This window comes from Lynx canadensis, chromosome D3, assembly GCF_007474595.2.
Source record: "Lynx canadensis isolate LIC74 chromosome D3, mLynCan4.pri.v2, whole genome shotgun sequence".
Classification (NCBI taxonomy): domain Eukaryota; kingdom Metazoa; phylum Chordata; class Mammalia; order Carnivora; family Felidae; genus Lynx; species Lynx canadensis.
The window spans coordinates 74,478,058-74,494,521 of NC_044314.2; the positions used below are offsets into that span (position 1 = coordinate 74,478,058).

Consider the following 16,464-nt stretch of genomic DNA (forward strand, 5'->3'; position numbering starts at 1 on the left):
TCAGTCTCTGCCAGGCAGCTAGGGGACTGCAGAAAGAGGTGCAGCTAAGCAGTGAGACCTGTGGCTCCTTCTCACATTTCATTCTGGGAGATCAGAGAGAGAGCCCTTCTTTGAGCTGTCCTTTCCCAGGAAATGTGGGTGGAAATCCAGGGTAGTAATAGGCCCTGTGGCAGGGACAGTCCCTTCCTATGAGCCAATTCTGTCGAGTTGCTTTCTCAATTCAACAGAATGTCTGTGCAAATGTGACCCTGTGTATGGTAAGGTGCAGAAAGATAGACATCTTCCCTTCCAGGCTTAAACCAATCCCTGTACCCCAAGGTTTCTTCGTCCTGGCACTATTGATATTTTGGGTCAAACAGTTCTTTTCTGAAAGGGGCTGTTCTGTGCATTGTAGGATGTTTACAGCATCCCTGGCCTCTACCCGCTTGATGCCAGTAACACCTCTACTCCATCATGACAACCAGAAATGTCTACCAACAGTGCCAGTGGTCCTCTAGGGGGCAAAATTGCCTACTATTGAGACCATGACCTCATACTCAGTAGACACAAGGAAAAAGGACTCCTTAGTATTTCTTTTTATTAATTTTCATTTTATCTAACTAGTGAAATGCTTGTTGAAAAAGATTTCATTTTTATCAAACCAAATTCAAATTCTAATCTATTTTAACTAGGTTAGAAAGACTTCTTTTGTGCTATTGACAAAACAATTCTCAGATCTAAATTTTTGCTTTTTTTAATTGAGCATTTAGGAACTTTTTTATTGTATTTTTTTTAAATGAACTTTACAATATGATTATATACAGAAAAATGCTTCCATTTTAAATGTACAGTTTGGTGGGGTTTGAAAAATGTATATAGCCATATTAGCAGCACCTCAATCCAGATACAGAGTATTTCCATAACCCCCCAAAATTCCCTTGTATCTTGTTCAATTGATTTCCCCTTCTTCCACCCCTAAGCAACCACTGATCTACTTTCTGTCACTGTAGGAAAGTTTGCATTTTGTAGAATTTCGTGTAAATGGAATATATCAGGCTTCTTTCATTTATCATAATGCTTTTTTTTTAAGTTTATTTATTTTGAAAAAAAAATTTTCATGTTTATTTTTGAGAGAGAGAGACAGAGCATGAGCAGGGGAGGGGCAGAGAGAGAGGGAGATACAGAATCTGAAGCAGGCTCCAGGTTCTGAGCTGTCAGCCCAGAACCCGATGTGGGGCTTGAACTCACAAGCGATGAGATCATGACCTGAGCCGGAGTCGGACGCTCAACTGACTGAGCCACCCAAGCGCCCCTAAAGTTTATTTATCTTGAAAGTGTGTGTGTGTGTACGTGCGCTCACAAGCAGGGGAGGGGCATAGAGAGAGGGAGAGAGAGAAAAATCCCAAGCAGGCTCCCCACTGTCAGCATGGAGCCTGATGCAGGGCTTGATCCCCTGAGATCATGACCTGAGCCAAAACCAAGAATTGGATGCTCAACCGGCAGCAGCTCAGTCGGCCAAGTGTCTGACTCTTGGTTTCATATGCTTTTGCTTATCATAATGCTTTTGAGATTCATCCATGCTGTTGAATGTTATCAGTGGATTCTTCCTTTTTCTTGCAGAATTTTATTTCGTTGTATAGCCATACCACCGTTTTTTATCTATTCCCTTGTTGATGGGCATTTGGGTTGTTTCTGGTTTGGAGTTGTTGTGTGTATTATTTATTTATTTATTTAACTTATTTTTTTGACAGAGCGTGAGTGGGAGAGGGGTGGAGAGAGAGGGAGACACAATCCAAAGCAGGCTCTAGGCGCCAAGCTGTCAGCACAGAGCCTGATGCGGGGCTCAAACCTACAAGCTGTGAGTTTGTGACCTGAGCCTAAGTCGGACACTTAACCGACTGAGTCACCCAGGCTCCCCTGTATTTTTTATTTATTTTTAACTTTTAACTTTTTAAATTTTAAATTTTATTTTAGAGAGAGAGCGCAGGTCAGGGAAGGGGCAGAGGGAGAGAGAGAGAGAGAAAGGATCTTAAGCAGGCTCCCACCTAGCACGGAGACAGACTTGGGGCTCAATCCCATTGCCCTGGGATCAAGACTGGAGCCAAAATCAAGAGTCGGATGCTCAACCAACTGAGTCAACCCAGGCATCCCTGTATGTATTTTTTAAAAGCCGCTGTGAACATTTGTGTGTGGATATGTGTTTTAATTTCTTTTGGATAAATACCTGGGGTTGGAAGTACTGGTAAGTATGTGTTTAAATTTATGAGAAACTGCCAAAATGTTTTCCAGAGTAGCAGTAAGTTGTATTCTTGTAGCAGCAGTGTGTGAGAGTTCCAGGTGTTCCTGTCCTCACTGACACTTAGTCTGTCTTTCATTTTGGTTGTTCTAGTGAAGTGGTTCAAATCTAAAATTTTAAGCTTTTTTGTATTATTTATTTATTTTAATTTATAAAAAAAATTTTTAAAGTAAGCTCTATGCCCAGTGTGGGGCTTGAACTCATATTTCTGAGATCAAGAATCGTTTGGGGCACCTGGGTGGCTCAGTCGGTTAAGCCTCCAAGTTCAGATCAGGTCATGATCTCACGGTTTGTGGGTTCGAGCCCTGCATCCATCTCTGTGCTAACAGCTCAGAGCCTGGAGCCTCTTCGGATTCTGTGTCTCCCTCTCTGCCTCTCCCCTGCTAACGCTCTGTCTCTCTCTCTCTCTCTCAAAAATAAATAAACACTAAAAAAATTTTTAAAAAGTTGCATGCTCCACTGACTGAGCCAGCCAGGCTCCCCTGTAAGCTTATTCTTTAAAATGTTTATTTATTTTTGAGAGAGAGAGAGAGAGAGAGTGCACAGGGGATGGGCAGAGAGAGGGGGGGACCAGAGGAACTGAAGTTCAATGCAGAACTCGAACCCATGAATCATGAGATCGTGACCTGAGCTGAAGTTGGACGCTTAACCAACTGAGCCACCCAGGTGCCCCCAAGCTTATTTTTAAAGGATTTTTTACATTGTTACATTGAACGATTAGTGAAATGCAAAGAAAATATTTCATTTTGTGTTTCAGATCAGAGTTTGTTATAAATGTAAGAATATGTCAAAATGGTGTTTTTAATTAAAAATATGGCTGACAGTTTATTCTATGAATATAGCATTGTGCAAGTGTGTAACTGTCTGCCAAAACTCTGAGCATAAAGCCATGGTTTGAAGGGGTCCTGAATAAACGTTTTCTTTTTGTAAATAAATATTCACAGACTTTGGCTTAGGAGGGAATGGCCAGAGGAGACTCAACATTTCTTGCATTCTGGGAGTTTGAACTTTGAGAACCAATTTGTTTTGGACTAAATCTGGAAAAATCATTTGTGTACTGTAGCCAGAAATTCTTTCAGGCTATCCTCTTCCAGCCTTGTCACTTGTCTGGAATGTTAAGTATTGTCAGTTTAACAGCCTTTCAGCAGCTTGTATTAAAAAGAGAGATCTCCAGAAATGGATCTGAAGAGGTCTTCATATGAGATTAGGTTTTTTGAAAAGAGAAAAAGAGACAAACCAAGAAACAGATGCTTAACTATAGGGAATAAACTGATGGTTACCATAGGGGAGGTGGGCGGGAGGGAGGATGGGCTGAATCGGTGACGGGGATTAAGGAGTGCAACTCATTGTGGTGAGCACGGGGTGAGGAATGGAAGTGCTGTATTACTATATTGTACACTTGCAACTAGTATTACACTGTTAACTAACTGGAATTTAAGTGAAAAAAATAGATTTGTCATTATTTGGAAAGCACTAAAATGAAAACTTAGGGTTCTAAGTTTGAAAAATCCAGGGAGCTTCTAGTTTCTAAAGATTTCCTTGTGTTAAGTCTTGTAGAGTAATAGAGAAAAATCATAAATTAATATGAGTGGGCTTCTCTCTGGCCAAAAACACATGGACACGGAGTTGTGCTTTTGAATTTTTGTTGCTGATAATTAACTCCTTTTCTTAGCATCCTGTCTGTCAGTTATGGTTTAGTGGAAAGAGCTCAGACTTTGGGCAAGCTGTTTACCTCTCTAACCCCAGTTTCTTCCTCCTTCCCAGCACGTAGGGCAATGATGAGAATCAGGTGTGTTGGTGCAGCACCGACCTTTCTTTCTGGCAGGCTGACAGTCTCCAGGCAACAACAGCAACACCAGCAAAGTGTCTCCACGTCCTCATGACTCTCTGACATTCTCCCCTTTAACAAAGCCAAAGTTTTGAAAAGGTCTTTATCCTTCATCTACTCAGCTTTTTATCCCATCCCACTACAGTCTGACTTGGCCCCTGACCTTCCCCTGGGGGCTGTGCTGCCCCTGCTTACCATTAGCTCCTTATTGCTAACTTCAGTATCCAGTTGGGCATGGCTGGTCAGTGTGGCGTTTCTCCTGCTCCCTTCATAGAGTGTGGCCAGAATCAGAAGGGAGGAAGCTGGGAAGGTAAGTGGGGGAAATCAGAGAGGAAGCTGTTTTTTCCTTCTTCTGTGACCATGAAGGTGTTTAAGGGTGGTGCACCCCTAGGGTAAAAAAGAGGACATAGGGGTGAAGTTCCTTCCTTCTCAGGGCTGGAGGTGGAAGTGGAGGAGAGGTGGATATTAATGCCACCTTTCCTTGCTAAGTCATAATGTGGATCATTGATTTCTGGAAACAGTACCATAACAAGACAGACTACCGTATTAAATGTGCACATTAGTTGATAATCACACCCTCATTTTAGGCATGAAATAAAATTGGTATTGGGGTGCCTGGCTGGCTCAGTCAGAAGACCATGAGACTCTTGATCTTGGGGTAGTGAGCTCGAGCCCCATGTTGGGTGTAGTGATTACTTAAATAAATATACTTTAAAAAATTGGTGTTAAAAATGAGAAGGGGGGTGCCTGGTTGGCTCAGTCGGTTGAGCATCCGACTCTCGATATTGGCTCTGGTCATGACTGCAGGGTCGTGGGATCAAGCCATGTGTTGACCTCCTTACTGAGTTTGGAACCTGGTAAAGATTCTCTCTCTCTGCCCCTCTCCCCATCTCGCACGTACACGTGTTGTCTCTCTCTCAAATAAAAGAGAGAAGGTATTGTGTTAACAATAAAAATAAGCATTTGAAAATAGTAAGCATTATAGTCAGTAAGCTCCTTAGTAAGCATTGAGGTATTTGGGGCAGTAATGGACTTTTGTATATGGATCCAGACTAAGCAGAGAATTGTACATCCAAAGTCTTCTCTCTCCTTCCTGTCCCTGTTTTGTGCATCTTGTGTATCGCCCATTTGCACATGTGCAGTTTTTTGACCTGACAGTGCTCATGCTTTTCCTCTGAGTAAGTCTTGACTTTTTTCAATGGAGTCTTGCTCCAAGTCTCTCTTTAAATGCACTTCTCTGATTGTGTGTCAGTTCACAAAAGAAGGGTTATAAACACACATGTGTTGAGGAATTCAGTGGATCAGTATGTTGCATTATGATTTATCTAATTAAAACATTTCTTGCTGAATTTCTTTTCAGTGTTTTGTTTGTTTTTTTGTAGTACACATGCTTTGATAAGATTGGTTGTTGGTTTTGATTCATTTAGTAACGTGTAGTTACTGACTCCAGTGTGGTTAGTTTCCTAAATTTCCCTTGACTGTGTGATTCCTTCTCCTCAGGGTTTTAAGTCTGTTCTTAATTTACAATTTGAATTGATCCCTACATTTCAAATACGGAGTTTTTAAAATAAGGGACAAATACATTTAGATTGTTTTTAATTTTTTTAAATGTTTATTTGTGAGAGAGAGAATGTATGTGAGTGGGAGAGGGGCAGAGAGAGAGGGAGACACGGAATCTGAAGCAGGCTCCAGGTTCTGAGCTATCAGCACAGAGCCCGACGGGGGGCTCAAACTCACGAACTGCAAGATCGTGGCCTGAGCTGAATGAAGTTGGACGCTTCAGCGTCTGGATGACTGAGCCACCCAGGCATCCCTAGATTGTTTTGGTTGAAACCCTTTTTGGATTTTTAGTGGGATATTGATAGGAATAAAAAATAATAATTAATAAGCAGATTTATTTATTTATTTATTTATTTATTTATGGCATAAGTGAGCAAGGGGCGGGGGGTGGGGAGACGTGGAGAGAGAGAAATGGGGCTCACCCAAAGCGGGCCCTGAGCTCATGAACTGTGTGTGAGATCATGACCTGAGCTGAAGTCAGATGCTTAACTGTCTTAGCTACCCAGACGCCCAGCAGTTTTCTTTTTAAAAGTAGTTTTGATTCCTGGTTCTGAATGGTATAAGTTATGGCATAGAATTTTTGAGTTTCTGAAAGATCCTAATCCATCCTCCTTGCCTTATAAACAAGGCTCCTAGAGGTAGCATGACTTACCAAGGTCATGCAGACTTGTCAGGCTTGCAACCACAATCCAGGTCTCCTGATTATCATTCCAGTGAAGTCCCTACCATGTATTTTCAGTATTTCCTGATATATAATTTTCAGTGGGAAAGAACCAGCAGCAAGTGTTGTTTGTTGACATCTATGTGCAATAGTATATAATTTAATGTAAGTAGTGAGTATAAACAGTCCTTAGTCATTCCTTATAAAGGGTTTCTCTTACAAAGTGCCTTTTGAATTGCTGCTTTTATTTTAATAAGGCATTAGTCATACTTGGGGCATGCGGTGTATTCTTTTACGTTATGATAGTCCACATTTATCCATCTTTACTGTGGGCTGTCAACCCTGCTAAGCACTTTAGGTTCATTACTTCATTGAATTCTCTCAAAATCCTTATAAGGTAGGTAGCATTAGCAGCCCATTTTACATATGAGGAAACTGAGATTTCAGAGAGGTGGAGTAATTTGCCCAGGGATACAGGTTCGTTCATGCAAGGTAGAGCAGTCTCCGGGATCACTGGTTGTTTTAAAGGAGCACAGTAGATTTAAAAATATCAATTAAATAATAATTAAATTTAAATAGTTTTAAATAGCAATACATTTTGCATAACAGGAAAAAAAAAGGTTCTAATTGGAGGTGAATAGTAGGAGTTCAAAGGAAAAATTAGTGACAGTATCAAGATCAAGGTGTGACTGTAAGAGGTAGTTAGGGGATGACCCTGTAGGTGCCATCAAGGGTTCCTTTCCCTCACTCTGCCAGGGCTGAAGGTGCTTCTCAGTGAGGGATGGGCCTCAGCTCTCTGGTAGTTACCAAGACAGTCTGTGTTCTCCAGCAGGGTGGATCCTTCTTGATGTAATATCATGACAGTTAAGATAAATTTTCAAGGTTCTTTTGGCATTATTTCTGAAACTTGATTGGTGTGCTCTTCATAGGTGGGTGGTTGGGGAGGGTGGAGTTTTTTTTTTTTTAATGTTTATTCATTTATTTTAAGAAGGGTGGAGGGGCAGAGAACTAAAGAGAGAGAGAAAAAGAGAGAATCTTAAGCAGGCTCCACACTTAGCATGGATCCTGATGGGGCTCAGTCTCATGACCTGAGCAAAATCAAGAGTTGGATGCTTAACTGACTGAGCCACCCAGGTGCCCTGGGAGGATGGGGTTTTCTGAATCCCTGAGATTAAGTGCCATCCCTGACCTTGGGATTGTTGCACTGTTTTTCTAACCTTCGAGTGCTGGCAAAGTAAATTCTCCTGGAATAAATATGTCAGGATTTTTGTTCTTTTCCTTCATCTATACATGTTATTTTGTAGAAGAACTCCATAGTTAGGTTTTATCAGCTCCTCTTCTAGAAGAGGAAACAGTGGCACCCATCTCTCCTGATTTTAGTTCACTATTCTGCTACTGTTTTGAGACCCAGAGGGATCTTTGTCATTACCCTGTCTTATGTAACATTGTCATCAGTACTGTGAATTTTACTAAGTTAGAAGTTTTTTGGAGTTGGAAGGTACCTTTGAGATCCTAGAATCCAGCCTCCTTGTATTGTAGATAAGGATCCTGAGTGGTCGTGTGACTTAGGTTGAAGAAAGCACTTGTTGGAGGGAGAATTGTGAGTTTCAAGTCAGAGTCAGAATTTTAAGATATCCGGGGCGCCTGGGTGGCTCAGTCGGTTAAGAGTCCGACTTCGGCTCAGGTCATGATCTCGCGGTTTGTGAGTTCGAGCCCCGCGTCGGGCTCTGTGCTGACAGCTCGGAGCCTGGAGCCTGCTTCAGATTCTGTGTCTCCCTCTCTCTCTGGCCCTTCTTCTCTCGAGCTCTGTCTCTTTCTCTCTCTCTCTCTCTCTCTCTCAAAAATAAATGTTAAACAAAATAAAAAAAAAAAAAGAATTTTAAGATACCCTGTTCAGCCTTGAGCTGAATCGGACCAAATGAAAATTTTTCAGAATATAAATTACACAGCTATGAAAAGGAGAAAAGTGAGGTGTTTATACTTTCTTCAACATTTCCGTGTGTTTGGAATTTTTCATAATGAAATGTGGGGGGAGGGCAAAAAAGAAAAACAGTTTAGTGTCTGTATGTGTTAAAAAGAAATGTGAGTATTAATTAGGTAGCCTTGAACTCAGTATGTGCCTCTGGTAGCTCCTAGAAAAGCAGGTTTTTGGGGCGCCTGGGTGGCGCAGTCGGTTAAGCGTCCGACTTCAGCCAGGTCACGATCTCGCGGCCCGTGAGTTCGAGCCCCGCGTCGGGCTCTGGGCTGATGGCTCAGAGCCTGGAGCCTGTTTCCGATTCTGTGTCTCCCTCTCTCTCTGCCCCTCCCCCGTTCATGCTCTGTCTCTCTCTGTCCCAAAAATAAATAAATAAACGTTGAAAAAAAAAATTTTAAAAAAAGAAAAGCAGGTTTTTTTCCTGTAAGTTAAGAGGATCTCTGTTTGCCAGACCAGATCCGTGTAATCTGTGCCCAGTTCCGAAGGGCCCATGTACCACGTTGCGGACAGACACAGATGGTGCCGAATCTGGAGGAGTGGCTGAAAATTCATGGGAGTGATGTGGGAGAAAGGCAGGCATAGAGAAGTGCTGTGGTGGTCTTCAGATCCTGGGAGAGCTGTGGGGTGACAGTGTACTTTTGTTTTGAGTAGAGAGCTTGGAGCCAGGTCAGAGGAAGGGAGTTAGAGATGCTGATCAGGTTTTCTCTTGCCTAAGCCCTGCATGGTGTTATGCCCCTCAGTCCCTCCTCCATAACAGTGCCAGGTTTGTCTTTAGGAAATAACAAATCTGACTTAGGGTTGCACTGACAATCTATTTGCGGTTTGCCCTCCTGTGTCAGATGAAGGCCAGGGTTTGGTCCACTGGGCCCTTCCCCACCAGTCCTCATTTTGATATTTTGGTATTCTAGCCACACCCAGTTCTTAAGAGTCCTTCAAGTGAGCCCAAGCTTTCTCACACCTCTGGGAGGTGTGTGCCTCACACTGGTTCCCCAGAGGCAGAACCGAGGACTGCCTTGTATATATACTTACCTTGTTTTTTTGGTAAAATTTATGAAGGATGGGGTCTTCACTATTTATGTATCTTGTTTCTTCCACTAAACTGTGAGCTCCTTGAAAGTGGGTATTTTTGTCTTAATTATCTTTATGTGTCCATTTATTTATGCCTTGTCTGACTAGTGTCCTAGAGAATTGGCATTTTCCATGGCACAAAGTAAGTATTCACTGAATGTTGAGTAAACAATGACTTGCTTCATAACTTTTAGTAGTCAGTCTCCTCCAACAGTAGATGCTTGTACCTAGAAGATTTTTTGTCAGTGATGCTTCATGCAGGATTTCCTATAAATGGTCTCCAAGATATTTTTCCATTTTTAGGAGTCTGTGGTTTGATTTTTTTTTTTTTTAAGTAATCTCTGTACCCAAATTGGGGCTCGAACTCACGACCCTGAGACCGAGAGTCAAATGCTCCACTGACTGAGCCAGACAGGTGCCCCTGTGGTTTGATTTTTAAGTAGTATTTTATCTACCATATCTGGCAGGTAAGAGATGGTGCTTTATTTGTTTTCCTCAGTAGGTTTTAATTATGTGATCTTGTAGATGTAAAGGAAGCTCAAGCTTCCTGTATGGCTGTGCGTGTGTAATTAGCTTTAGGCAGGGCTCCTGGAGCTGTAAATCCTGTTCTGGGGAGCCCATACTTGGGCTAGGACATCCTGGTGAGAGTTCTGGCCACCCAGATTGCAGCCCTCTAAATGCAGGGTTATTTCTGAAAAAATGAGGGCAGCTGTGTCTCTGCCCATGCCTAACAAATAATTATTTTAAACGAAAAAATAGCAGCTAAGAATTTTGCTTTTATAGCTGTAACTTAATATATACTGATTTAGAACTGGTGATACATTTTCTGCTCTAAAAAATCTATAGATTTTATATTAAATAACATGACAGTACCTTCAAAATGAAAAAAAAATGTGGTCAGGAATACCAACACTGACCCATAGGACAAGTAGATAAATTTAGAAGGCGCAGATTGAGCAGTGTAGTTTTAGTGTTGTAACATTTTGTTCATATCTTATGAAATATTTGTTCAGATCAAAACTGCACATTCCTGGAGTGCCTGGGTGGTTCAGTCGGTTAAGCATCCAACTTCGGCTCAGGTCATGATCTCTCAGTTCATGGGTTCGAGCCCTGGGTCTGTGCTCACAGCTCAGAGCCTAGAGCCTGTTTAGGATTCTGTGTTTCCCTCTCTCTCTGCCGCACCCCACTTTGCACTCTGTCTTTGTCTCTCAAAAATGAATAAATGTTAAAAAAAAAAAAAACAAACAAAACCACACATTCCTGATGAGGTTTTTGGGTATGGTTGCACTGGGGACCATATGGGGTGGTGGGCAGGGTGTGGGTTTGGATTCAGACTACCACCACTTAAGAATAGTTGACCCAGGGAGAGTTACACTCTCTGAGCCTCTATCAAGGCCTGTGTGGGCTCTTTTGAAGATTCAGTGAACTGTACTGGGTACCGCACAGCTGGGACATGATGCCTGCCCCTTTGCTGGGCGGGGAGGGGGGTGGCGGAAGGGCACGACTCAAGGCCTTCAGTGCCTTTCCCTATTTTGGGAGCAGTGCATCAATTTTGATGTTTTTAAGAAATATTGTTTGAGAAAGATATCTAACATACTTCATGGATTTATTGTAGTTTGAGATTATTCTTAGTATATATAGAGAGACAGGATCCATACTGTTACTACCGTGAGGAGGGCTGCTTTTTAGTCCCCCTGAACCTTGACTTCCCTGGATGAGAGGTGGGTGCTGACATGATGGCCCTGAACAGAATTGGGGAAGGGATAGTAGTTACTTACATACACCACACCACCCCTTTTTTAAACTTCCAGGCACTTGAAGTGCTGTGAACTGTGCTGGTCCTTTCCCTCCATTCTGTAGTCTCTCCTATGCTCAGGGGACTCCAGAGGCTCTCTAGGGAGGGTAGTGATTCCCCCTTCTTAACCAGGTAGGGGCCAAGGTCTACTGATGAATTATCTGTTTTTGAAGACTTTTGTCCTTAGATAGGGGTTGTTTTAGAAAATCATGGAAGGGGCGCCTGGGTGGCGCAGTCGGTTGAGCGTCCGGCTTCAGCCAGGTCATGATCTCGCGGTCCGTGAGTTCGAGCCCCGCGTCAGGCTCTGGGCTGATGGCTCAGAGCCTGGAGCCTGTTTCCGATTCTGTGTCTCCCTCTCTCTCTGCCCCTCCCCCATTCATGCTCTGTCTCTCTCTGTCCCAAAAATAAATAAACGTTAAAAAAAAAAAAAAAAAAAAAAAAAAAAAAGAAAATCATGGAAGCTTTTTTGGTTGTCTCAATGGTTGGTGGTTGCTGTTGAAATTTAGTAGGTAGGGGCCATGGAATTCTAGACTCAATGAAGTGTCCATTCCATAGAACCAAACTTTTCCTGTGATCTGCCACAACTTTGGAATATCTTGCTGAATAATTTACATAGATAGAAAAAAAATGCTTATGACTGAGCCTAGAATCTAATTCCATTTTACACAAAGAAGGCATTTTTTAAGTGTAGTTTTGGAACTACACTTCCTGGAATTTTCCAGGAATGCAGTTACTGTAGACATTGAGGAGAAATTGTTTTGTTCTCAGCTTTACCAAGTTTATTATTCAGGGTTCTCCAGAGGAACAGAACCAGTAAGATCTACACACACACACACACACACACACACACACACACACACAGATTTTCTTTTTAAGTTTTTTTTTTTTAATGTTTTATTGATTTTTGAGAGAGAGAGGCAGTTTGAGAGGGGGACAGAGGATTGGAAGCCTGCTCTGCGCTAACAGCAGCGAGCCTGATGTGGGACTCAAACACATAAACCGTGAGATCATGACATGGCCTGAGCTGAGGTCGGATGCTCAACCAACTGAGCCACCCCAGGTGCTCCCCCAAAATAGATTTATTACAAGGAGTTGGCTCACATGATCATGGAGCTGAGAAGTATCAGGATCTGCAGTCAGCAAGCTGGAGACCCAGGAGAGCCAACAGCGTAAGTTCTGGTCCAAGTCTGAAGGCCTGAGAACTAAGACAGCTGATGGTGTAAATTCTAGTCTGAAAGTTGGTGGGCTTGAGAGCCAAGAAGATCCAGTTTTTCAAGTTGGAGTCCAAAGACAGGAAAAGACCAACATCCCAACTCAAGGAGTCAGGAAACTAAATTTAAATGTTAATCTCTTTCAGAAACATCCTTACACCCAGGATAATTTGACCAAAAGTTTATGCACTCTGTGGTGTAGTCAGTTGGCATATAAAATTGACTATCACACTAAATGTGGTTCATCCTCTTAGAAAATCACTTTATTATTATTATTATTATCATTATTTTAATGTTTGTTTATTAGAGAAAGAGAGACAGAACACAAGTGGGGGAGGGGAGAGAGAGAGGGAGACACAGAATCAGAAGTAGGCTCCAGGCTCTGAGCTGTCAGCACAGATGCAGGACTCAAACCTACGAACCCTGAGATCATAACCTGAGCCGAAGTCAAATACTCAACCGATTAAGCCACCCAGGTGCCCCGAAAATCATATTATTGATAGTATGCATGATAGATGGCATGGTATCTCAGTTGTAGTACCACCACAGGCCCAAGTCAAGACTATTTGCAGTTGTCAGATTCAGTGATTTAACTTAGAGGTGTGGATTTCTGACTGTTTTGTTCCTAGCATAGTATTGCTTGAACATTCACATATTGAAATTCACATTTATTTTATTACAGAATACTTCTATTTTTTATTTTTATAAAAGTTTTAGGAGCGTCTGGGTGGCTCAGTTGGTTAAGCATCTGACTTCGGCTCAGGTCATGATCTCACAGTTGGTGGGTTCGAGCCCCGTGTCAGGCTCTGTGCTGATAGCTCAGAGCCTGGAGCCTGCTTCAGATTCTGTCTCCCTCTCTCTCCGCCCCTCCCCCACTCATGCTTGCTCGCTCTCTCTCTCTCTCTCTCTCTCTCTCACACACACACACACACACACACAAATAAATAATAAAACATTTTTTAAAAAGTTGTAGTTGCCACATATATCTTTAGAAAGCATCTGTATGTATATAATAAATAGGTTAGCTTTGGATTTCACTCAGTAGTAGAGGGTATTTACATATTTATTATAGAAAGGGAGCTTTGGGTCCAATGTGGGTGAGAACCACTGGTCTAAGTTCTCCTAAGATCTCAAGCTGCCAGGCGCCTGGACCAGTTATGTATCTCGGCATCTTTTAAAGCTTTTGGCTGTGCTGCTTGCCTCATCTCAGATGTTTGCAAGACTGTAGTCCTTTTCTTTATCTTATTGGGTATTTTACAGTGTTGGGATTTACTTTCTAGAAGTCCTTGTTTGATTTTTATTAGGTTTTTAATTTTTTTTAAGATTTTAGTTTTAAGTAATCTCTATACCCAATGTGGGACTCAAACTCAGAACCCTAACATCAAGAGTCTCATGCTCTTCTCTGAGCTAGCCAGGAGCCCCAGGGTTTGTTTTGTTTTTGTAACAGCTTTATTGAGATATAATTCATATTTCTGTACAATTCCCCCATTTAAAAACTGAATGTCTAGAATGTTTCGTCCCCCAAAATAAGCCTTGTGTCCATTAGCAGTCAGTATCCATTTCTGCTACCCTAGCCTCTGATAACCTCTTATCTACTTTCTGTCTCTATGAATTTGCCTATTCTGGACAGTTTGTATAAATGGAATCATATATACCTGATTCTTTGTGTCTGGTTTCGTTCACCTGGTATAATGATTTCAGGGTTCATCCATGTTATACTTTCTGTTGGTAGTTCATTTTTTTTTTAAGTTTTATTTATTTATTTTTGAGAGAGAGAGGGAAAGGGAGAATGAGTGGAGGAGGCGCAGAGAGAGAAAATCCCAAGCAGGCTCTGCTGATAACATGGAGCCTGATGCAGGGCTCGAACCCAGGAACCATGACGACATGACTTGAGCTGAAACCAATAGTCAAATGCTCAGCTGCCTGAGCCACCCAGGTACCCTGGTAGTGGTAGTTCATTTCTTTTTTATGCCGAAATAATACTCCATTTAATAGGTATGCCATATTTGCTTTATCTTTCACCAATTGATAGACATTTGGAATTGAAACAAAAAGTTATTTTGTATGTAGAAAGCATGTAAATAGAACTAAGTGATAGTAATATGTATCCAGTAACAAATACATGCTGATAATGAAAAGTAACCTAAATGCTCTTATTATAGTTTAATTTGGGAGAATTTTTTGAGGTTGTTTGGGTTGTTTCCAGTTTGTGGCTATTATGAATAATCTTTCTATGGACATTTGTACGTAAGTTTGTGTGTGGACAAATGTTTTTATTTCTCTTGGGTATAAACCCAGGAATAGAATTGCTGGATTGTATGGTAACTCTGTGTTTAACCATTTGAAATGGAACTGCTAGACTCTTTTCCAAAGCAGCTGCATCATTTTATGCTGCACGTGAAGGTTTTAATTACTGCACATTCTTTCCGACATTTGTTACCATCTATCTTTTTGATTATAGCCGTCCTAGTGGGTCAAAAGTGGTAATTCATTAGGTTTTAGGTGATAGCAGCAGGAAAGGGACAGTCTGTTACATTGTCCATTTTGGTAGCTACCACGTACCTTTAAGTTTAAATTGGTTAAAATCAAACTTAAAATTAAGTTCCTCAGTCACACTAGCCACATTTCAAGTGCTCAGTAGCCACAAGTGGCCAGTGGCTACTATGTTGGACAGCACAAATACACATAGAACATTTTCAGCATTGCAGTAGGTTCTGTTGGGTGCTGCCTGTCTAGGAAAAGTTATTTTGGCAGGAGTTGGACAAGTAGGCAGAGAATGGCAGAGGGTCTGAGTGGTGTAGAAAAGGGGTGCAGGCATGGAATTTGGAGAAGAAAAGAACAAAACTCCAGGGAGCCGTATGCAAGATATGAGACTTAGAAAAGAGCAGGTTAAGGGGCGCATGGGTGGCTCAGTCGGTTAAGTGTCTGGCTCTTAGTTTTGGCTCAGGTCAGGATCTCCTGGCTTTGTGGGTTTGAGCCCTGCATTGGGCCCTGTGCTGGCAGCGTGGAGCCTTCTTAGGATTCTCTCTGTCCCTCTCCCTCTGCCCCCACCCCACTCATGCTGTCTCTGTCTCTCTACCCCCCACCCCAAAACAGAAAAACAACAACAACAACAAAACAAAAAACAAAACAAAAAAAACCCAAACAGGTAAACAAGGGAAAGTGAAAAGTTGAAGGAAAGCCTCTTGGGGACTTGATTGTTTTCCACAGTACTTTGAGTTAGTGATGGACCCAGTGTCATTCCTTGCTGGTTGGCAGGGGAAGCTACTTGAATCTGTCTTGGTCAGTTTCAGTATCCTCTGGGAAGGTGTAGGAAATAGATGGTGGAGCTGAACTGTAGGGAGTACTTCCACTGGGCAGATTACTCAAATGGAATAGAAAGTAGAAAGCTAAACCGTTAAAAAAAAAAAAAAGGTGGATAATTTGATCATTACTGTATACAATATTTTCTATAAGGAACAACCAGGAAGTTGGAGGAAGGGTAGGCAGCAGAGTCTCTGAGGTGTCGCTGTGTTTTGGTTGCTGTTAATAACAGTGCCTTTTTCTCAAAGGCCTTATCATGTTGAGGGTGGAGCAGAGCCCCCTTCACCCTGTCTCACTGCTCCTGCCACCAAACCAGTTGGTATGGTTTGTATTATGTCAAGGCAAGATAAATCTGGAGTGTTCGACCTCAGTCTAGGTAAAGTATTCATTAAGGCTATTGGAAAGAGCCTTTTCTTTTCCAAAGGTTCTTCTGTAAGTTTATTTTTATTAGGGTGTAGAAATCTTCATAGAATAGAATAGCCTCTTTTTGTGCTGATTATAGTGTCTCAGAGTCACCATACACAAACTTTCTTACATTCAAGTAGGCTTTCATTTTGTGAATTGTATTGCTCTACCCAGCCTGGTCCATGGCATCTTTCCAAACATGCTTTACTGTAGGGATTGCTTTTCTAGCTTAGTTAATAAAAATATATTTAAAGGTTTATCTGGGTGCAGTTTTGTGTCCTGCCAGTGTTATTCTAAGTCCTCTAAGCTGTGAAATCAGGTATGAGCCACTTAGGTGGTAGACTTGCCACATTCCTTACAGGTAATATAGATGCCCTTGTTTT

At 41.8% G+C, this 16,464-nt stretch overlaps 1 protein-coding gene across 1 annotated transcript in view; it reads left to right on the forward strand.

Annotated features, from left to right (window-relative positions):
• Positions 1-16,464, forward strand: part of SPECC1L (sperm antigen with calponin homology and coiled-coil domains 1 like) — a 141,086-nt gene that overhangs the window by 15,654 nt on the left and 108,968 nt on the right. The window lies entirely within an intron of this gene.